Below are 24,442 nucleotides of genomic sequence, written 5' to 3'. Positions count from 1 at the left end.
ATTAATTTGGTGGATTTAGTGAATATGTGGCCTTGACATCTGTAGATAATCTGGACATGTTTGAGAAAACACTTTAAGAGGAATATGCATTCAGTTATCTATTATCAGTTTTGTCAAGTTTTTAATGTGCTTACCTCCAACAATAATAGTTTTTGATAACAGAAAGAATGTAATCATTATATTCATGTAAGTATAAAATTATATTAATGAAAGCAACTAAATAAATCTTAAATTGCATTTAGTGTTAGCTTTAGAAATACTTAGGGAACAATACTCAAGAGTAATCATCTTCATCTCAACATTGAACCATAAAAGATTCTATTTGATAACCTAGAAAGTCATTCAAGAATTGGTTACTTGAGTAGTTACAACCTTCCAGCTGGTGAAACAGTAGCCCCAAATAGACAGATGTTTGGAATTTCTAGTGATATTAATATATACTTCACAGCTGCTTGGCATGGAGCAAATGCATCTTTGGCAGGATCCTCTCATGTCCATCTGCTGGGCTGGCCAGCTGCCTGCTCACAAGTTGGTCAAATTGTTGCCATATGGCATAGGTTTCAACTTTGAGAGCACTTACATGGATGGCCCAATTTTGAGCAAAAGTGAACATCATCTCGATACTGGGCCATTTTTATCCTATGGTATCACCTGATGTTTTCATCCTCTATTCTAACTTAGATTTTATGGATATATCATTTTTAATGTACTCTTTTCTTCCCATTCAAAAACAGGATCAAGCATATTTTTCAATTTAGTATCTCTAAGCATATTGTCAATAAAAAAATTAAAAGTAAATAACCTATTTATTTGGAGGTTATAGCTTTCAATTAGGAAGTCATTCATAGAAACTATGTCTATGAAATTGACCAGTCTACCAAGAAGCAGCACATAGAGTAATAACTTTCTGTTCCAAGCATCATTAGTTTAACAATACCAAAATTCTTGAACATGTTAAACTAACAGGAAACAATACTCTGAGGAGCCAAGAAAGATATTGATGCAAAGCTCATGAATTTGGCTTGCAATTTATCAGTTTTAGAAATACTGTAAAACTTCCATTATGAATCTGAATATTTAAGATGGAGTATAAAGAATCTTATTATCTGGTTTTCTTTCCAAAGTAGATTACAACAAACAAATTAGAAACACAGAATGATGGTAGAGTAAAGGTTATTCGTTCTTTTGTTTTTACCCCAGAGACTGTGACAAAGATGTCAAGAGAAGCTGGAGGAACGTTAGCCAAGTGAGAGTCTTTCTAGACCCTGATACCTATTCAGTATCACTCCTACTGGCTGATGGTCCAAACAGCTGTATTATGCTCCTGATCATCTAAAGGATATATTTGATGGCCCTTTCTTCTCAGGCTTGTATGGTGGTAACTAAAGTTTTGAAAACATTTACAAAGCATAAATGATAAGAAAAAGAACATTTGAAACTTAAGAACCATGGCTTTATTCTTACAATGGAAATATAAATTATATTAGTGATATTTTAAAGATAGACTCTGATGTAATACAGCCTTAGTTAACCAGAATGCTTATGGGATTAAACGTTCTTTTTCAATTTCATTTTCTGGTGGTGTTGAGGCCTTTTTACATAGAATCTCTTCACATTTTAAATGTTCCCAATTTTTTTTAGTCTACATTCTACATTAGTAAGAGTAATAAAGTGAAGATAATGCAAGCATTCTTTAATTTTAGAGAGTATACTGTGTTCAGGCTCTTAATTTAAACATCAATTCCCATTATAATGCAGATGGAGTAGGTATATGTGATTCATTTTAATCTGAACTAAATCTTATATGGGTAACATTTTTGCTAGATTTTAAATTTATCTTATGCCCATTTTTCTCTTTTTTAAAAAAATTTGCAAACACGAGTTGATGTTCTATTTAGTTGAATTCTGATTAACTGACATACCACTAAATTTTTCTTAAAAATGTTTTTGAGAGTTGTAAACATAAAGAGAGAAAGAACTTTCCTTTCAAAATATTTTTAAAATGCCAGAGGAATTCCATTCTACTTGAATGATCTTAAATAAGTGTTAATGCCCAAAATAAAAAAAAAATTATCAAATAAATAGGTCTTGGAGGAGCATATAAAATTCAGCATAGTCAAAAATACAATTTTAATATAATGATAATTGAGGTTGAAGTGTTAAGGAAACTATTTCATCTAAACTGTTGAAACAAAAATACATTCTCCAGAATTTTATTTTAGTCAAGGTCATTAGTCATTGTGATAATAATGACATATTATATATTTAACAAGATATTTGACAATTCTTTGTGACATTTGCTGTGAAAAATGTGAGCTGATAAAATATAATACTATGTATATTTAAAAAAAATCTTTTGCCTATAAGTTACTTAGATATTTCTCCATAAAGGAAACTATTAATAATTAAATACTAAAATAAAAGTACATGCTCTAATACACATAGAATGAATATTTTAGTTCTAGGTGGAAAATTAGATCTTCTAAAAGATATAATGGAATAATTTGAAGAGAAAAAGAAACAATATGGCTCTTATTTAAAGGTGAAAATTATATAAGTTCATGGAACAGATTGCATAGAGGAAAAAAAATTGGACTTAAGTTGTTTAATATCCCAGCTCTCGATCTATATGCAGAAACACATTCACCTCAGAATAAGGAATTTTCTTTTTTAAGCAATAAGTTCCCAAATCCTATTGTTTCGATAATTCTAAGTCCCATTTTGAATAATTTCTTCTATAAATTGTGAATTGAGCCTCTGACTATTATTTTGTCCTTAACAGAGATGTAAAAATTTGTTTTCATTGTTCTTTCTAAAAAGACTTTAGAACTTAGAACCCCACATTATTACATGACCCTTCAACATTTTCTTCTCTCAGCTAAAGATCCTAGTTCCATTCATTTTTTTCATGAACGTTATTTTCATTCTCTCAGTATCTTTTCCATCCCATAATTTTCTTGTCCATATCCCTTTGGTTACAAAGTTCAAAACTGGGTGTATGCTCCCACTGGTGATGAAAGGTCATTTTATTATTTACTCTGGCTCCCAGATATTATTTGGTCACGTATGTAGGAAGTAAACTTAAATTTGTGTAGCAGCTTTTTCTCAGGGAAATGGTTGAGAATGACAAAGCAGAGGGTCACAGTGTAAATTTCAATAGTTACTAGGGACAAATAACATGACAAACAAATGGATGGTATTTAAGTTTGAATTCATTTAAAAAAACTATTAATATTATTCAAGACTTTCTTTGAATAAAATGATAAAGAAAACACAAAGCTCAGGAGAAATATTCAATTTGTTTCAGAGAACAGCAAGTACTTTTTTGGGGGGTGATGGTGGATTAAATTTAGTTCACTTATTTCTTGAATAGCTAATGATTATAAACAATTAACTTTGAGACATGTGCTTAGAAATGATACATTCTTGATGAAATGAAAATTTCTTTTATTTGAATCCTTGATTTAGTTTAGTTTAGTTTGAAGTTGAGAGATGAATAATCATTCCTATTTTTTATTTTATTTATTAATTTAATTAATTTATTATTCATTTTTAATATTGAGATGAGGTCTCGCTATGTTTCCCAGGCTGGACTTGAAATGGGCTCAAGTGATTCTCTGATCTCAAACTCCTGAGTATCTGCAATCACAGGCGTGAGCCACTACACCAGCCTGAATAATCGTTCATTATGGTCCTGGAACATTCATAAGTAACTAGAATGATGAGGTATTTAACATCTATTTGCACAACACTAATTTCTGGCTTGCACATTTTTATTTTATACATTTTACTCAAGTAACTACATTTACTCATAAGATGGTATTTCAATGGTAACATGAGTTTTGACTCCTAGTTCTTTTTCTCCAGTCACACTGCTGAACAAGATTGACATATGGTAGATCTGCTAAAGCCTACCATATTAAACAAAACCACAGCCATGCATTTTCTATTTCAGAAAAGCAGTTGTATGTGTCTCAGATCTATTGTTTTCCACCATACTGAGCAACTGATTGCTCACAATGAGTACAAATGACAAGAAAACAAGTAACATGTGTATTGTCATTTCATGATCACCCTTAAAGGAGCTTGTGCCTAATATTTCTGCTTCTTCATAACAAATGCAAAGGTATTATTATGAGCTTATATTTGGAATATTAGCATTGACAGCTGTTAGTCCTGATGGCCCTGGAACATTGTTTGGTCTAGGTTAGCAATATAGGAATGCCTTGTCAATGGAAGCTAAGAGTTATGATGCTCTTTATAGCAAGTATAGTCTCCTACATTATAAGGCATGAAACAGTTCAATAAATGTTAGCTATTCTGTTATAATTCTGCTTCATAAGAGAAACATTTTTCCTTATTCATTGTGCATAGAAAATAGAATCACTTGCTAAATACTAGATAAAAAAATAAATCTTATAGCATTAAATCCTTAAAATATTATTTTAATAATGCTTCCACTGAATTTACCATTTTTTGGAATATAAATTTGATTATGTATATAATAATATGCTAAATAGCACTTATTTTACCTCTCTTTTTGCTGTGGTCCCAAGAAAATAGAGGCTACCTGTCTATCCCTATATTCCAATTGAGGTGTGAGATGATATAAGCAAAAGTAGCAGAAGAGGTCTACCAAAACTATAACCTGTAGCTGAGAATGTATTTCCAGCACACAAGAGACTGAGAAAAGAGTTGGAAAATTGAGAACCTTTTATGGAGGGATTTGTGGTGTAGATCTCCCACATCCAGTCCATTCAAGGTACAGTGGAGCAGCCAGAGATGCTCTCTGCTTGGTTCACATCAAGAGAGAACATTAGTGGAACCATCTGAATAGCTGATGTAGCCTCTGGAATTTAGGGGACAATAGATGGACAAACCAATGACATGTGGTGGACAAAATTCTATAGGTGAGTAGCTGAAAAAATGGTCTATGACAGAAAAGCAGAGGGCTACATGGGACATTATTGCACTTCCATGGTCTCCAGGTCAAATAGATTTGCTTGTAATGACTAAATTTGGGCTAAACAAGTGAGGATTCCAGTCTCAGGTCATTATGATTACTCCACAAAACAGTAAAAAAAGAAGGGAAATAATACCATGAGGGAAAGAGGCTGGAATTAATGGTGGATGCCCAGAAGTTGTGTGAGGATCATGCTGACAAGATGCATTTTGCCCTGTATCAGGGAAGGTACAGTGAGAGATCCTTAGTTACATGCCCACTAAAAAATCCATAAAGACCCCATGAGAGTTAAAGTCAGCTTTTAACATCTACTACAGACAGAAGAAACTAACATTAAACTGATTACATTACAGATGTTTCCTGCACTAAAATTTCTCTCCCTCCTCCCCATACCCAGCTCCCGCCCTAGAGGGGATAAGGGTCAGGGCTTGCTAGGAAGGAGATGTGATACTCACAAGGACAAAAGCTAGTATATAAGTATTCTGTAGGTCATCCTTATTATGTTTCAAGCGCTCTTCTATGTGCTATATATATAAAAACTCACTTAACCCAGACAACAATCTAATAAGAGTAACTATTTTCCCAAGATCATAGAGTTAGTAAATGTCAGATCTGAGATTTCTTCCCAAGTGATGTAGCTCAAGTCCATACCTTGCTAAAGTATCTCTATTTGTAATGCACACCTCAACTCCAATCCCAGTGGAGAACAAACTCATATGTGTTCATTTCCTTCTGCAAGTGGGTCAGAGCTGGAGCTCAAGAGAAGTTTTAATCTTAAGGAAATTCAGAATTTTGACTATTACCTGGAATTGCAAAATTTATTTATGAGAGGTTAATTTTTATAGCTAAAAGTCACAGGGAAACTTTTTATTTACCAAGAGTTACCAGCAACGATAATAGCATATGTCCACAATTTCACTCAAATGGCAGGTAACAGTTAAAACCCTGCATATGGTTTGAGTAGGTATGTTGGGAGGCAAGGGAGATAGATGATTAATGCGGCTGGATATATTGTCTTTGTGGCGATGATTTTATGGATCTTTATATATTTCAAACTTATCAGATTGTTTATTATAAATATGTGCTACTTAACATATAACAATTATACTTCCATAAAAAAATTAATAAGCAACTAAAAGGAAAGTACAATATTTATCATCAAATATTAAAACTCATTCTAAAATTTCAGCAGTTTTAAACATTCTAGAACATGCATGAGGAGAGACAATAAAATAAAACAGAACAGTTCAGACAAAACCAAAATACAAGTTACATTGTAAATCATAGATGAAAAATTTCTCTATGATTGATAATTTCTGCCCTTAAAAAATAAACATAGAACTTTATCTTATTTCATTCAAAAGCAATTTCAAATAGATTTAAAGGTTAAATGTAAATAAATGAGTTGAGAAAACATTCTGAAAAAATTGAGATTAACATTTATCTCCCTAGAAAAAATTAGATGAACATTTATATAAGCTCAGTGGTAAGAAAACATTTATACAAGATACTAAAGGCAGAAGTTGTGAAGAAAGTGATTAATAGCTGTGCATATGTAAAAAATAGAAATTCATAAACAGCAGTGTGAGCAAAAACATAATCAGCATTATTAAAAGGCTAAAGGTAAATGAAGGAAAATTATTTGCAGCTTTATGTCAAATAGCTATTTAATATTCTAAGAATATAAAGAGATCTCACATCTCACACATCAACAGGCAATTAAAAAGCCAAATTTCTCATTAGAAAGTGGGCAAAAATGGATCTAGGCAATTTAGAGAAGAAAAAGCAAAAAGGGTAGAGATGACTAATAAACAAATGAAAAGAATGTGTTCCAAAAAGTTGACGATCTCTCTATATCCTCACATTCTCATAATGTGTTTGTCTTAGATCTTATTACTAGAGCCCAAAGGCTAGTGCAGTCGTCCTGATCCAGAGGTGGGTAGGAGAGGCAAACAACCTTAATGGTAGTGGACACTTGGTTCTTGAGCAATTTCTTCTCTGAGTTTAGAAAAGTTGTTATGCCAGCCGTCAAATTTAATGTGAGTAGTTCTCCTTAATGCAGACATATCCTTGCCATCTCAGAGAAATTTCTGATATCTACCCCTACCAATGATATCTGTATCAATCCATCAAAGGTCAGTTCTTTAAAATGGACTTTTTCTTCCTTCAATATTTTAGGTAACAGAACATGGTGTGTTTATTTTTGCCCAAAGTAAACTTATGTATCTCTGTGGGATTTTTCTCCTGGAAACATATTTACTGTAGATTGAACATATAGTTTCATTTTTTATTTAAAAATCAGCCAGTGGACTAGTGTTCATTATTCCTTACTTTTCATCCCCCTAGAAAATTTTCTGCCTTTGCTTCTGAAAGCTGAAATTGCATAGATCCTCCTGTTGTTTGTAGATTAGCTGTAATTTATTCAGTGCCCAAAGGGCAGCATAAGAGGATTAGCTAGAGTAGATCAGGAATAGGAATGGTCCTTCAGGCTTTGCTCTGTTACAGCCATGCAGATGAAACCAAAATTAGGCTAAAGTGTCACCTCTCTTTAAGATTAACAGCATAACAAGTTTCCAACTTATTTCTCCTCACTATATTATTTCATATGGTTTCCTGAATCTCCAATCACTCTAAAACATAACTGCCAGTTTAATTGAAAGCTGAATATTTTCTATAAACAGTTTCTAAATGTTTTCTCTAAATATCTTTCTTGATGGTAATTATTCTAGTACAATGTTGACCAGGGTAGTGCATTGTATTATTATTAAAGTATCTAATGTCATATAATTTTCTCCTTATCTTTGTTACTTAAACAAACTTATCTAGTAAATTTTTACTGTTAAGGAGAATATTTTACAGGAGAATATTAAAAACTCTGAAAATGTGCAGAGTGGTATAAAGTGAAAATTTAAGTGTAACCAGGATTTAAACAAATATACTCATTTTTCTGTGGAATCCATACATTATGTTTGTCACAAAACCACAAAAGTTCTAGAAGAAAACATAGGAAAAATTATTTGAGAGATCATCCTATGCTAAGAATTTATGACTAATACCTGAAAGCAAATATAATAAAACCAAAAATAAATAAATGGGACTTTTTTAGTTTAATAAACTAAAATGTTTCTGCACAGCGAAGAGAATAATCAGCAGAATAAATAACCTATAGAATGGGAGTAAATATTGGCAAACTATATATCTGACAAAAGACTAATATCCAGAACTTATAAAAACTCAAAAAATCAACAAGAATAAACAAAACCCATCAAAAAGTGGGTTAAAGACATGAACAGATTTTTTTTCCGAAAGAAATAGATAAGTGGAAAACAATTATGAAAAAATGCTCAAAATCAATAATCATCAGGGAAATGAAAATTAAAACCAAAGTGAGATATCACCTTACCCCTTTCAGAATGACCATTATTAAAAAGTCAAAGAACCATAGATTTTGGCAGGGATGTGGTGAAAAGGGAATACTTGTACACTGTGGGTGGGAATGTAAACTAATACAAGTTCCATGGAAAACAGTATGGAGATCCCTCAAAGAACTAAAAGTAGACCTACCATTCAATTCAGCAATCCCACTACTGGGGATCTACCCAGCGGAAAAAAAGTCACTTTATAAAAAAAGACACCTATACCCGAATGTTTATCTCAGCACAATTCACAATTGCAAAGATGGGGAATCAATCTAAGTGCCCATCAACTGATAAGTGGGTAAAGAAAATGTGGTGTACATACACCATGGAGTATTATTCAGCCATAAAACGGAATGAAATAATGTCTTTTGCAGCAACTTGGATGGAATTGAAGACTATAATTCTAAATGAAGTGTCTCAGGAATGAAAAACAAATAACACGGGTTCTCACTTGTAAGTGGGAGCTAAATGAGGGATATATACAGTCATAAAGTGGTGTAACGGACACTGAAAACTAAGAAGGGAGTAGGGTGGGAAGGGGTCAGGGATAACAATCTACCTATTGGGGAAAATGTACAGTTTTCTGGTGACAGATGCACTGAGAACCCTGACTTCAACATTACAATTCATCCGTGTAACAAAAACACTTGTATCCCTAAATCTATTGAAATTAAAAAAATCTGACTCCCTTGGTTTCTCTTGCTTCCTTTCCCACCATGTGATCTCTTTGGACACGCTTGTTCCCCTTCTGCTTTTCTCCATGAGAGAAGCAGCCTAAGACCTTCACCAGATGAATATGCCCAATCTTGAACTTCTCAGTTGCCAGAATTGTGAGCCAATTGTGAGTCTTTTCTTTATAAACTACCCAATCTCAAATATTCTATTATGGCAATACAAAATGATTTAAGACTATTAATTAACCCTATTTAAAAAAACAAAAACACAATAAAAATGTGGTGTGCTGCTTATCAAAGACATATTTAAAACATGAGAATACAGAATGCTTTAAAGTGAAAGGAATGATAACACATACAAGTACTAATGAAAAGAAAGCTAACCATTATAATAATATTGAAACAAAGTAGTAGATGACAAGGCAAAGCCATTACCAACAATGAAGAGAGAAATTCCCTGAACATAAAAGTATCATTTCACCATGAATATATAACAATTCTGTTTGTATAGAAATACAAGGAAATATATGCCAATTATAATGGGAGTTCTGAGACTCTATTGGAAACTTACAATGCAAAATCACAATAACAATAAAAATGTTTGAACTAAATAATTAACAAAATTAATGTATTTGATATATATGGGACAATTTGTCTAACAACTTTGAATGATATATTATTTCAAATGTATTTTGAACATTTTTTTATATAATGAATCAAAGCCTAGGTTATAAAGTAAGTCTCAAAATTTCACATTTGAAAACATTTTTTTCCAAATATATTTGGTAATATTTACAAGAACAGGCCATAAATGGGGCAATAAAGTAATTCTTAACATTTCAAAAATTGAAAATTCAAAGCAAGTACTTTCATCATGATGGAATTGTTAGAAATAATAACTAAATTATAATGAGACTATCCTCAAATACTTGAAAATCTCCCCAGCATGTTTCTAACTAGCATGCAACTACTGTTTCAAAAAAAAATGAAAAATAGGGATTAGTAAATATTTTTAAAAGAATGATTATTAAAATACTACATATAAAACTTTTTGGACATAAATAAAAATTCCTATACACTAATTCATAATTTCAAATTAATATATTAGGAAATATAATAAGACAGCATGAACATCAGTAATCTAGTCAAATCTAGAACTTAAAAAAAAGAACAGGAAATTAAATCTTACCACTACCAAAAAAATAAAAATGAAGATAAAATATAAAGGTTTATAAAATGAATAAATTCCAGAAAGACCTGATCAACAAAATAAATTGAGATAAGACACAAAAACCAATGTTAGTATTGGAAAGAGTAATATAACTTCTGATTTCATGGAAGCTCAAAAAAGTCAACTGGTTAAACAAAATTAGTTGAACATTTGAAGAACAATGACTGTAATGTAATACATTAACACAAATAAAGAGGGAAACCATATTATCCTCTCAACGGATTCAGAAAAAGTATTTGATAACATTCAATAACAATTCATAACAGTAAGAGAAACCCTTGCAATAGAAATAAAAAGAAACTTAATCTGATAAAATCTCTTTACAGCTATTCTATAGTAAGTGCCATAATCAGTAGTGAAGTAATGAAAATTTTCTCCCCGTGATCAGAAAGAAAAAGCGGACAGTTGTCCACATAATTACTGAATATTGCATTGGAGGCTATGATGATGCAAGAATGATATAAGAATCTATGTGTGAATAATAACAAAGAACATGAACAATGCTAAAAATAAAAATTCTAAGAGAAGCAAATGTGTTTTAGTTTAATGGCTGCATTTTTTTTCTTACCTTGTAGTACATGAAATAGTTTAATAAGCTTACGGTACATGAGATCTTAGTTTTGATGAAGTCAGAGATTCAGTGGAATACAGCAAGCCTCTTTTATTTGTGACCTGTTAGATATCATTTTGTCTAAGGATATGTTTTCCTATAATCATTATAAGATTTTGAAGTTTGCAAATTTATTTCATATATATTAATTCATTTAATCTCCAAAACAATCTCACAAAACATTCCAACAGAATGGATGATAGCATAACCAATGTATAGAAGAGAAAAAAGTAGACTTGTGTAGGCTATTGAAAATAATAATGATAGCTACCATACTTACTGGTTACTATGTGCATCCAATTTTCAATAAAATAGGTGTTATTGTTACTAGAATAACTTAGCAATTGAAGAAACTGAAATTTAACAGGTCACAAATATGGGAAATGGTAGAGCCATGTTTCTAATCCTGTTCTATCAGAAACCATCTTGCTTCTTTGAGGTAGGCTTTTGTCCTATAGCACTGCTAATCAGCTTTTGATTATTATAGCTCTCCCTGTGTGCACAAGAGATCACGGTAATAACTAATCTTGACATATTACTATCATATGCAGGCATTGCTCTAAGAATTTTTCCATGGATTCAATCATTTAATAGCTATGGCAACTCTAAGAGGTAGATATTATTACCACTTAATTGATATAAGAAGACATTGAGGCACAGATAGTTAACATAACTTGCACAAGGTTATATTTGGTAAATGTCAAATGCAGATTTCAAACCTAGGCAACTTGACTCTACAGGTAAGACCTTTAACCCATTATTGTCATCCTCATATATAGGATTGTAAATGAAACCATAAGAATATTGGAAAGTTGAAAGTAATAGAGTTGTTTTAAGTTTTTTTATTTTATTTTTTCAAATATATTTTATTTGTTTTACAGATGGGATCTTGCTATCTTGCCCAAGATGCAGCCCAGTGGCTCTTCACAGGTGAGATCATTGTGTACTGTAGCCTCGAACTCCTTGGCTCAAGAGATCCTCCCACCTCAGCCTCTCAGGTAGCTGGGACCACAGGTGTAGCCATCACTCCTGGCTTTTTAAAAGTATTATGGCTGGAAAATTATTGAGGTGAATATTGAAAAGAAAGAATAATTATTAATACACATGCTTGGTACCTGAACTGTGGGTCAATGGACCATAGAAAGCTCATTGTCTCATATGAAAGCTACATAGAAAGAACAGAATGTTACATAGAGAAGAAACTATGATAGGAAGAATCATCAGCACTTAAATATACTCTCTTAGCAATTTTCAAGTATACAATATTAACTGTAGTTACTATGTTGTACCATAGATTTCTTCAATTTATTCCTTATAACTGAAATTTTGTATTCTTTGAAAAACATCTCTCCAATCCTGAAGAATCATCAGGTTATGCTCAATAAATAGGTCAAAGCATCACCTTTAATGTTAATGGAAGATTGGTCAAAAGAAATGAGAAAAAGTCAGCAAAAAAGGAGATATCACTGATAAACTTATAAGAGAAATAATTTTTTTTTCAAAATTTCTTTTATCTTTAATGCTAGGCTATACCATTGGAAGTCTTTAACTACAACAAGCAAGTGTTTTTTATTTTGGCATTCCTTGACCACTAAAACTGTCTAAATGTGATAAAGATAGCATTAAGAACTATTACCTCAGTTTTTAGGCATGTGCAACCATTCTCAAGAAGCAGAATATTTGCTTTATTATGAGCACTATAAGATTGTGAATGCTGTAAAAGAAATGACTATGTATTTTAGTCCTTATAGTACAGTGTTAGTTGGGTTCATTTGCAATGCCATCCCTCAAGGTGGGCTCTGGAGTGGTAAGAATTCTTATGTGTGAAGATACTGTCCATAATGAAATGAGTTTGGAAAAACTGTACTAAGAAAAGTTATGTAAGTTTATTCTTAAACATTTTTTTCTTAGCTATTCATATATTAATGTGAGTTATGAATTTCTAAGATGGGATAAAGTATAATTTTTTAAATCTTTTTTCGGCAATCCTGGGTAAGATATATGGGAGAGTGTAGGAAAGAACATATCTTGTGAGAGAAAGTCATAGATCAGTCTTCTAATATCAATCATTTGTTCACAAATATTTTTTTATATTCCATTGACAGGCACTAAGATCTGGGGATACAATAGTGAAAAACAAGTCAAATACTCCTGTCCTCACTGATTTTTCATTCTAATGTGAGAAGTCAGACATACTCAAGATATAATAAAAAATCATGTTAGATATTGATAAGTGATAATGAGAAAAATAAAATAGAGAAGAGAGAGTATAAAAGTGGGGGGAGTTGCTATTTTACATAGGGTGGCCTGAGAACTCTTGAGAAGCTGTCATTGGAACAAAGTTCTAAAGGAAATGACAGCACGAGCTCCATGAATATCTGGGAAAGCACATTCCAGATTAAGTGGGATGGGACTCTCCCTGAGATGAGAAAGTGACTGATATGTTTGGGAAACTCGGAGTACAGTGTGAACAGAGCAAAGGGAAAATTGTCAGAAGAGGTCAAGAAGAAATGGGAACCTGTTCATGTGTGCCATTATAAGGATGCTGACTTTGACTCTGAGATGGGGAGCCCTTGGGGGGTTTTGGGAGAGGGTGGCCACATCTGACTTATGTTCTAACAGGACCATGTTTGCTGTGGTATTGAAAATGGACTAAAGGAGGGCAAGTCTGGAATCAGGGAGATAAGTTTTGAATGAAAGGTGATGCTGGGTAGGACAAAGGTGTTAGCAATGAAAGTAGTAAGACACAGTCATTCCTAGATACAGTATCTTGAAGGTAGTGCCCGCAGAATTTCTTCTCACATACTGTGGGGAATCTAGCTGTACTGTGGTTTCACAAGAAAGATATTGTTATGAACTACTGTTAGATCGCAATATTACTTGAAACCCTTCTGATATGAAGCACAAAGTAGTTGGCTAAAAATGGGAAAACATATCATGTTAGTTCTGCAATCATGTGTCATGATAAAGAGAAATTGCTCTCCAGATTATCCTATCATTTGCTGGAAAAATATTATTAGCTGCCAAGTAATGTATAAAAATTTTCTATGTGCATAGAAATTGCTTTTTCTCTGCTCAGATTCCATCTCCTTGACACCTATAATTATTTCTTCTGCATGCACTAAAACTTTGTACATTCCTCTATCTTCAAATATATTACTGCATTGTGGCTATTTCTTGATATGTATTTCTCCATATGATGTGAATATTATCTCATTTATTTTCATGATTTCTTGACCCTAATCTATTGCCTTGAACTTGGTACTGTTCAGTAAATTTTTGACTGACTGAACCAGTTCTTGATACATTTAACATTATATAGTTCAGTCTATATACTATTTCAAAACTTAGAATGGAACACAGAGATGATCTAGTCCTGTGATTTTCGATGCCACAGTACTGTTGCTGTCAAATTTTAGTTTGCATCAAGATGTCTCAGAGAGCTTGCTAAAAGTCAGATTTCTGGGCCCCATATACAGAGTTTCTGATTCAGTTGATTCAGTGGGTATGGAGTTGTGCTTGAGAATTTGCATTTCTAAAACGTTTCCAGGTGTTGCTCATGTGACTGGTCCAGGGGCCATACTTTGAGGACCACCACCCTAAGGCCTTCCATAGGAGCTATTTGTGGAAAAAATATTGAAGTAGTAAGTGAACAGGTCTATGCAAAATAAAATTTCATTATTTTCAATTTCCTGATTTATAGGCACCAATAATAGAATAGAGATTCGTGCAGGTTATGCTATGGAAATAAAAAGAGGGTTTATTACAAAGTTTTGTTACTTGTGTGGATCAGAACAGGAGAGACAGATTTAAGGCAGCTCCAGGGTCTGCTCTTCCTTTTTCTCTCCTACTCTCAATCTACTGGTTGCTTTTTCATAATTTATTCTGGCTTTTTCTTCATTCTTGATTCATTCTCTTTCTACCAAATGCCCACTTATCTTTGTGTTCTTCAGTCCAAATCCAAGAGAGATATTATCATCAATTGACTGGAGAGGACCTTCCCATAGGCCACACGAGGGATGGGCACGTGGAGGCCGGCTGAGCTGGTCAGTGGTTACCAGTACCTAAAGGTTAGCTTAGCACACTTTCCCTGCAGGAGTCCATAGGCAGGGCCACAAATACTAAAAGAGGACATTGGACATTTAAGGGCCCTTTGACAGACATGTCCAACAAAAAGGAGAAAGAAAAGTAAGCAGAACATTTCTTGTTTAATTAATGAAAGATGCAAGTCTGGAAAGAAATATCAGTTCTTGGAAAAGGGATAAGAAAACAAAATGTATTCATTTTATGGTACTTCTGAGTCATGACAATCACAGGATTCTCCGACTATTTACAATACACACCGTGTTAAGAGTGCAGAGACAGCATACAGATCTGCCTTTGTTTCCTTTTAGTTCTGAATGCACTTGAACTTCACATGATGAAATACTAGTAGTATGAAGGAAAAGGAAACTTATGAGGAGCCAGATGTTGCTGGAGGATGCGTTTGCCTAGTGAGACCTCAGAATGTGGACCCCTTGCAAATTTGGCTCCAGGATGTTAGTCTCTTTTTTCTTTCCAAGTGTAAATCATTCCTATGATACCTGCTGAGAAAAACTGACTGTGATTAGTTGGTCTCCTTTCTTAAGGGAAAAAAGGTTTGAGCACAGAAAATAAGTTTATGCTGTCTTGGTAGGTGGCCCTTGCAGACTTCATTGGATGTTATGATGCTGGGAAAGAGAACTGATTATACTCATATGTTTTTTTGTTTTTTTTTTTTTCCATAGTAGCCAGCTGCAAGAGAACAGGTGGCAGTCTGCTAAGGGATTTCTAACATATCTTTCTGTGTTTGTTAGGAAGATAGCCGTTAGTTTTTTTTGAAACAGTCTATGTGCTCTGCAGTTGTTTGTGGTTACATTTGAACGTGGTGTCCACTACTTGTATAGGACAGTACCTTAATTTTCCTTTCACCTGTCTGAATAGTTTTGCTTTAACGTTGAGACTAAAAGACAAATAGAATGAATCTTTCTTCTTCTCTCTTTTGAAGTCAATTACTTCTGCTCAAGCTTACTTTAGGAGGCTTTGGGGCATGCACTAAATTCATTTACATACTCTTAAGAAATGATTAGCATCCTGGCGGAGTAATAGAGCACAAAAGACCGATTTACCTCACTGCTTTTCTTTCTTTGCAGCTATCTGAAAAATCACAAGAGTCCACATATGTTGAACTGGGTACACTGGTCTCTAGCGGTATGCAGAAAAAAAAACTTGCTGAGTTAATGAACTGTGGCTGAGCAGGAAAGAAAATGAGGGTAGCATAATGAATGAAGCTATGGTTCTTTGTTCCTCTCTTTAAGTCACCTCTTTACCCTGAGACCACTCAGACTCATCTAGGCCAAGACCCTGAGAGAGTAAACTGCTTCTGTTTAATTAGTATAGGTCAAGCTCATAGTATTTTCTTTTGAACCTGTGGCTCCCCATGAAAAGATGAGCTGACCACAGTGTAGCCCTCTGGATATGAAATAGAGCATAATTATTTTAGATATTCCAAACATGTGCAACTTCTGCTTTGATTTTACACTTACTTTGTCCTTTTTTTCCACTTAATTTTCTAGTACACTGCACAGCTATGCTAATTTGGCACGGATGCTAAATATAAGGTCAGAGCATCTCACTTTGGTCTTTACTTGATTGCTTATCACCTTTCCTGAATGCCATTTCTATTTACTCTATGCATCTGATCTCATGTCAGCACTGCATCCCCTTGGCAGGCTGGTGTTCTTGTTTTTCTGTCTTTCCAAGCAGCTGTTCAATAATTTCACATGACATAATGTAAATTCATTTTCTATTCATGAGGGAAGAAAGTGAGCCCCCATAATCTCAGACCATCTTCCATCACAGATTTCTTTTATCCAATGATTGGAGCAGGTTCTGTAGTTTTTACATTTATAATCTTTGTTATGTAAAGGCATTTTGAGGGGAATTATACAAATATTTATATTTTCCTTTTTTAAATTGCATGGCACAATCACAGTACATTTTACAAGTCATTTCAATATTTATTATAAGCCAATGGACCCATTCCCTGGCTTCTCATTCATTGACACCTGCAAATAATCAGTGAAGATAATTAGGCACATGAATAGACATAGTTCCACATAAATTAGTTTAGAAGCATTCTAGTATGGGGCAGATTTGGAAAAATTATGTTTCTATGTTTAATTTTTATATGCAGAAGAAAAAAAACTAGGCTCTAATGCAATTTTTGGTTTATGCAGCTGATTAAAAACAATAGAGTAAAAGTCAAATATTAAGATGCTCTGGCTTCAGTATTTGGCACACAAAGACATCTCCATGGTCCCTGAATGGAGAACAACATCAACCAGCATGCTCTGGTTCTGTCTATATAATTTCTAACATTATTTTGACTAGAGGTTTTAAATACCATATGGCAAATTCATAAACACTCTGAGTGAGCAGGTTTTCTGAGAAATAATATGAGATTACCACCTACCTGAGACTTAGGCAAATCAAAAAAGACACACATTTTCTGGATGCCTGGTTTCTGTGAGTGATTTTTGGAAACTGCCAGAAGCTATTTAAGAGTTCTCATGTTGGTGCCTGGCAAACAAGAACTGTACAGAATATGATCAATATGTCTTTCCTAAGGAAGTAATATAAAATCATAAGGATGGATTTGAAAAATATTTATTATTTTCTGTTAAGAAAAACATTATATAAATTTATTGAAATAATTAATTGATGCAGTATCTTTAGAGTTATATTTCCAGAACATAAGTATGGTCTTGTAACATCCTTGATTAAAACCTAATATCCTACAAGGAAAATTCTAATCTCCTTATGTTTACATCTAATAATTCATGTCTTGGCCCAAAATTTGGAGTTTTGGAGTCTCATTCCCTGTACAGTATTTTGGCCTTTTCTTTGTAATGTACTTTATATTACAAATTATTTTCTAGTCCCTAAGGAGACCATTTTCATTGTGATTTCTTTTCCTCAGTCTGTATCTTATATTTATAATTAAAGCCCAGGTAAGAAAAACAAAAGCAAAACAAACACATAAATAAAATAAATAACTATTGAAACACCTGTCTCTTATCCACTTTCTCAACTATGAATCATAAAATCAAAGATAGTTAACATATTATGTCTTTAGGTCTATCCACCAGTGCTCTCCAAAGATTCAGGTAAATAGTAGAATCTCAATATATAGCAGCTTAGAGAAAGAATAAATAGTAAAATTCATTATATCTTTCTTAGACTTCATGTGTAGACATTTTATAAGCTGAATCTAGTTTGGAAAGCACTAAATTTTCTCCAAATACAATAACTTTCTGATTTACTTAGGGGTCAGATTTGAGTAATACCCAGGGAACATCTAATATTATGAAATTGCTTTTCACTAGCATTGTCTTTTATTTTACATATATATGTACTTAGATTTCTAACTCAGAGATAACTTTACTTTTATTTGCTATCGATGACTTTAAAAATTTGGAGAGAGATTTTATAACTCAAAGTATATAAAAAGCTAGCAAACTAGAAAGACAGAGAGGGGCAAATAGAGACAGGTAAAAAAATGATAGCTAAGAATAACAAAACAAAGTATGCTGTATTATACATTTTTAAACAGTAATTAAAGTTCACAATGGATATTCTGAGTCATAAAGGAAAAAATTTTTGTATATCCTCTATTTAAGGAGGAAGAAAACATACATTTTAAAACTGTTTCCTAATAATGGTTAAAGTAAACAAAGCCTGCCTCCCTGAATTTTAAATTGCAAATTATTTCTAGGCCATTTGTGTAAAACATCTCATCATTCTAAGATGCCAGAGAATTGAGAAAATACAAACTGGTAGTTGCAGAAATGACTAAGCAGACATTGCTGAAAGCTTCCAAAGTACAGATATTTCTGAACTTTTATTGGATTCAGGAAGCCACAGGAACACTGAACTTTTGATGGATGCAGGAAGTGGAATTAAGGCAGATTTGTGAAAGTTTTCAGTTCAGAACAGTTTTTTAACTCCTCCATATGCTATTTATGAAGAAGACCCCAAAGGCAATCACAGCAACAACAAAAATAAATAAATGAGACCTGATCAAATTAAAAAGCTTCTGCACAGTGAAGGAAACTATCACGAGAGCAAACAGACAAACTACAGAATGGGAGATAATATTCGCATGCTACATAGCCAATAAAGGACTGATAACTAGAATCTATATAGAACTCAGGAAAATAAGCAAAAAAAAAAAAAAAAAAAAATCAAACAACCCCATTAAAAAGTGAGCAAAGGACATGAACAGAAACTTTTCAAAAGACAACAGATTAATGGCCAACAAACATATGGAAAAATGGTCAACATCTCTAATCATCAGGGAAATGCAAATCAAAACCATAATGAGGCTGGGCATGGTGGGTCTCTCCTGTAATCCTAGCACTCTGGGAGGCCCAGCTGGGAGGATCGCTTGAGCTCAGGAGTTTGAGACCAGCCTGAGCAGGAGCAAGACCCTGACTCTACTAAAAATATAAAAAATTAGCCAGGCATGGTGGCACGTGCCTGTAGTCCCCACTACTCAGAAGGCTGAGGCGGGAGGATTGCTTGAGCTCAGGAATTGGAGGTTGTTGTGAGCTAGGCTGAGGCCACGACACTCTAGCCCAGGGACAGAGCAAGACTAGAGCAAGACTCTGTCTCAGAACAAACAAAAACCACAATGAGTTATCACCTAACTCCAGTGAGAATGGCTTTTATCAAAAAGTCCCAAAACAATAAATGGCATGGATGTGGGGAGACAGGAACATTCATATACTGCTGGTGGGACTGAAAACTAGTGCAACCTCTGTGGAAAGTAATATGGAGACACCTCAAAGAACTTAAAGTAGAACTATTATTTGATCCAGCAATCCCATTACTAGGCATCTACCCAAGGGAAAAAAAAGACAGTCTATAAAAAAGACATCTGCACTCAAATGTTTATAGCAGCACAATTCACAGTGGCAAAGATGTGGAAACAACCCAAGTATGCATCAATCTATGAGTGGATTAATAAAATGTGGTATATGGAGTTCTACTCAGCCACAAAAAACAAGGGTGATCTAGTACCTCTTGTATTATCCTGGATAGAACTTTAGCCCACTCTACTAAGTGAAGTATCACAAGAATGGAAAAACAAGCCACATGTACTCACCATCAAATTGGTATTAACTGATCAACACTTAAGTGCACATATAGTAATAACATTCATCAGGTGTCGGGCAGGTGCTAGGGGGGAGAAGGGGATGGGTATATTCACAGCTAATGGGCTCAGTGCACACCGTTTGGGGTATGGACATGCTTGAAGCTCTGACTTGGGTGGGGCAAAGGCAATATATGCAACCTAAACATTTGTACCCCTGTAATATGCCGAAATAAAAAAAAAGTAAAAAAATAATAAAGTAATATATAACATCAGAAAAAAAAAAGACTCAACAAGGAAAAATCTGATCTCTGACTAAGATATGACAGGAAACACCAAACAAGCGAATGCAGATGGTTTCATCAACAGACCTGTAGCAGAAAGCCCAATAACAGAGAGACAATGGAAATACTTTTATGGATAAGTAACTAAATAACTTGAAAATGTGTGTATTGTGTGTTCTCTGACTGGATCGGAAGCACTTTGAAAGCAAGGTTTACATATGATTTAACATGATATATATCTAATGCCAAACAGAGGACCTGGGGTATATCAGGCCCCAAATAAATATCTATTCAATGAATGAATGAATGAATGAATGAATGATTTTCACAAATAGATTAAAGTTACACATTATTTTCACCATAAACTATTTTATCACTGATGATACTGTGAATCCTAAACACATTGTTCAAATAAATATTGTTATTCCTTCAAACTAATGAGGGATAAATATAGACATGAAAAGAGATGATACAGTTTGTGGGTTTAATTGGAGCAAATATTTGTTTAAGTTAATTTTATAGAAACCATATAAAATTTGTCTTTTTTAATTCTATCTTTTAAGATATAATCATCTTTCCCTGCTTTTTTAATGCACACAAAAAATTTTGCAAAGTTCTTCTTTCAGTAACCTACAACTGAGGGAGTCAGGGTCAGAGAATATTGGACTGGGAAATGAGAATCAATGTACAGACTTACAGCTGCAGCTAACTGACCTGCTGCCATTTGGTTATGATCAACTGGGCAATTGGGGAATATCAACAAGAGAAGCTGATACACCACAACACAGCGCAGAGGTCAAAGTATACACGCATTTTCTTTGAGAAACAATTAAAAGTTAGAGATGCTGAAAATTAGTGGTATCAATTTTTATGGATGTTCTTAAAATTTAAGGCTCATGAAACTCATATAATAGATAATATAGGTCTATTAATTCACAAGTGCTTAAAAATGATATTCAAAAGTCACATCTCATAGCTTACTCATATTATACATAAAAGCAAGTTAGCAGTGAAAATCAACCATGATAGCTATTAGATGAAGTTGTTACATGCCCTTGGATGGGATATCTTTTATGCTAGTTATTTCCATAAGCAATCTTTTCATTCTTCTTAATAAAGTACCAAAAAAAGTGTTAGGCAGAACCTTTTACATTATTTTTCATATTTTTACAATAAAACAAATAGAAAAGGGCACATTTAGAGATACTTATAGTGTCATGGAAGCCAAAATAGTAAAGACTGGAGTAATACTTTACTAGAAGAGATGTCACCATGAGAACTGTTGTGGAGCTTTTGCCTCATCAGCACTGTATTTCCCTTCTAAAATACTCCTTTATAGAAACTTAAATTTTAAAGCACTCTGCTAGGCAAATCCAATTACTTCATTCAAAAGAGAAGTTAACCGTACACATAAAAATTACTTATCCATACTTCTCAGGGAAAATTTGCAAAGTGAGTAAAATAGGGACAAATTACCATTAACCTGCTACTTAAACACTACTAATATCATATTGCAGTATATTTCTTTCCTATCTTTATCTTTTTAAATTTTCTTTTATGAATATATAATTACATATATTCATATATTTCTTAATTTTTTACATTGAAGTGTGTTAAAAGATTTTTTTTGCTTGTGTATAATTTGACTATTAGTTTAAAAGTTGCCAAAAAGTGACTTTGCTTCTAGCTAAGATGAGGTTTTAGGAAGTTGCCATACCATTCCACACAAAACATCCAACAAATTGGATATGAAACAATGGTTTTCAACACACTGGACGTAGGCAATAAATGACAACTATTTCTGAGAGACTTAAAAACATGCAGTAGTCTCTCAAATTCAAATTTCTTTATTTCTTTCAACAATATACTTCCAGTACTATACTGAATAGAAGTGGTGAAAGTGGACCTCCTTGTCTTATTGCAGTTCTTAGGGGTAATGCTTTCAACTTTTCCCCATTCAGTAAGATGTTGGCCATGGGTTTGTCATGTATGGCTCTTATTATTTTGATGCATGTTCCTTCTATGCCCAGTTTGTTAAGGATTGTTTTTCATGAAGGGGTGCTGAATTTTACCTAATGTTTTTTTTTTTTTCCTGCATCTATCCAGATGATTATATAGCTTTGTTCTTAATTCTGTTAAATCTGCCAGGGATTTTGGTAGCTTGTGTTGCCAAATGTTGATCTTATTTGTGTATTGTAGTGTTGCGTTTCTTTTTACTAGACCTAAGAGGAATATAAAAGTGAAGGAGAGGGAGGAATGAAAATTAAGGGGCCCTTGGGAAGAATTTTGGGAGAACTTAGATTATTGAACTCTCATCCCTTTTATTAGTACTATGTGCTTATAATGCAGTATATGCGCAAATACTAATATTAGAAGTACCACATATTAGCTGATTTTTGTTTCTTACAACATAGTTTAATTTTTTTTTAAAAAGGAAACTAATAATCAAATCGCTTAAATAATTTAGTCAGATTTACAGATAACATTCTAACCCAAGTCTAGACTGTCAATCCCATACTCTATTCTTTCCTTCCTTCTAACTTCCTGCCTATATATTAATGTATTAAGTTATTACGGGAAGCCATATATATACTGTATTTCAATTTTGTTCATTATTTCTAGCTTTACACAAATAGAGTATAACATTTTAAAGGGGGAAGATTTTGGCAGAAACCCCACAAAAGCAGGTGCTATAATATCTAAGGAGTACAAAAATTTGAAAATATTCTGGATAAATAAAACTTCAATTGTTACTTAACAAAGTATATTTGCTCACTCTCATTGGGCTTAAAATAGACTGAGAGTAGACACTCTGTACATTCATTGAACACTGGGGAGTTACTTTCACTCTCTTTACTGGGTGGATGCCTCAGGGGAATGAAAAGAAGACAGGTGTCCTAGCAGAGCCTGGCCATTTTTCTTATAAAGTGGACTTTTCAGTAAATAGACAAATAATATTTTACAGAAGCAAAAGATCTTATTTTTGAATGCCCTTAGCAGTATGTCTAGTAAATAGAATCTAGGATCTAGGAGACACAGCTTTCTGGAGAATGTTTAGTCTTTATAACCTTCTGGGGGTATAAAATAAACCCCAGTTTATGATGAAATTGCTTCCATTGTGTTAGGTGATACCATGAAGATGTTTCATGGTATCAGATGTGTTTCTGATGCTGGAAAATACAACCTGAAAAGTTTCTATTCTTAATATGTCAGATTTTTCTTTGCTTTGTCAAGGTCTATGGATTTCCTGAATTCTTGAAGTTATTAATGAAGCTTGATACTAGATGTATCATATGTGAATTTCCTCCTGTGTTAGCTCAAGAGAAACAAAAAAATGTTACAATTTGACTTTTAATTATATGTGTTGTGGGTTTATTTTCAAGTTCATTTTCTTATAGCAAAAATCACAATATTTTGAACTTCAGAAATATTTTTTATCACTTTTTCCTAAAACTTTTTTAAGTTTTAAATTTACTTACCTATTATTCATTCTTTCAAGAATAACAAACAGAAAGTGATACTAATTTTCTCCTTCAAGGATCTCATACACCTGTGTGGAAAACAGATTAATAAGCAAATAATTGTATATTTTGATGTATGTATTGTACAAACAATTATTTATATAGTTGTCTATTCTTCAGAAAAATAATTATGAAAAAGCATTGTCTAGCCTGTTGTATATCCAACAGGTAATCCTAATTCTTGAAGAAACTGACAACTTGTTCAGAAACATGAAAACAAAGAGTTCCTCTTACAAAATATTTGTAGATGCCATAATTATAACTCCTTTAATCTGTAAAATATGCTTTTTAAAAGGCTGAAGATTGTTAATGTATTTGAGCACATTGTCATTGGGAAAACAGCATTCAATTCATTTAGCTCTTCTACAAGTATTTATTGAGAAGCTACGATTATATGTGCCATAAATAAATGCAGTTATTTACTAAAATAAAAATGATAAATATATTATACTTTATTATTCTGAGGAGTAAAGTTAGAAGATGAATACTTTCAGTGCTTCTTAAAATTTAACTATTAAAAATGTTTGCTTGTTATTTTACATTTGCTTTAAGTCTATGTTATACT

This window comes from Eulemur rufifrons, chromosome 2 (genome assembly GCF_041146395.1).
Source record: "Eulemur rufifrons isolate Redbay chromosome 2, OSU_ERuf_1, whole genome shotgun sequence".
NCBI lineage: Eukaryota > Metazoa > Chordata > Mammalia > Primates > Lemuridae > Eulemur > Eulemur rufifrons.
The sequence above is the reverse complement of the archived record's forward strand: the minus strand, read 5'-3'. Positions refer to the sequence as shown.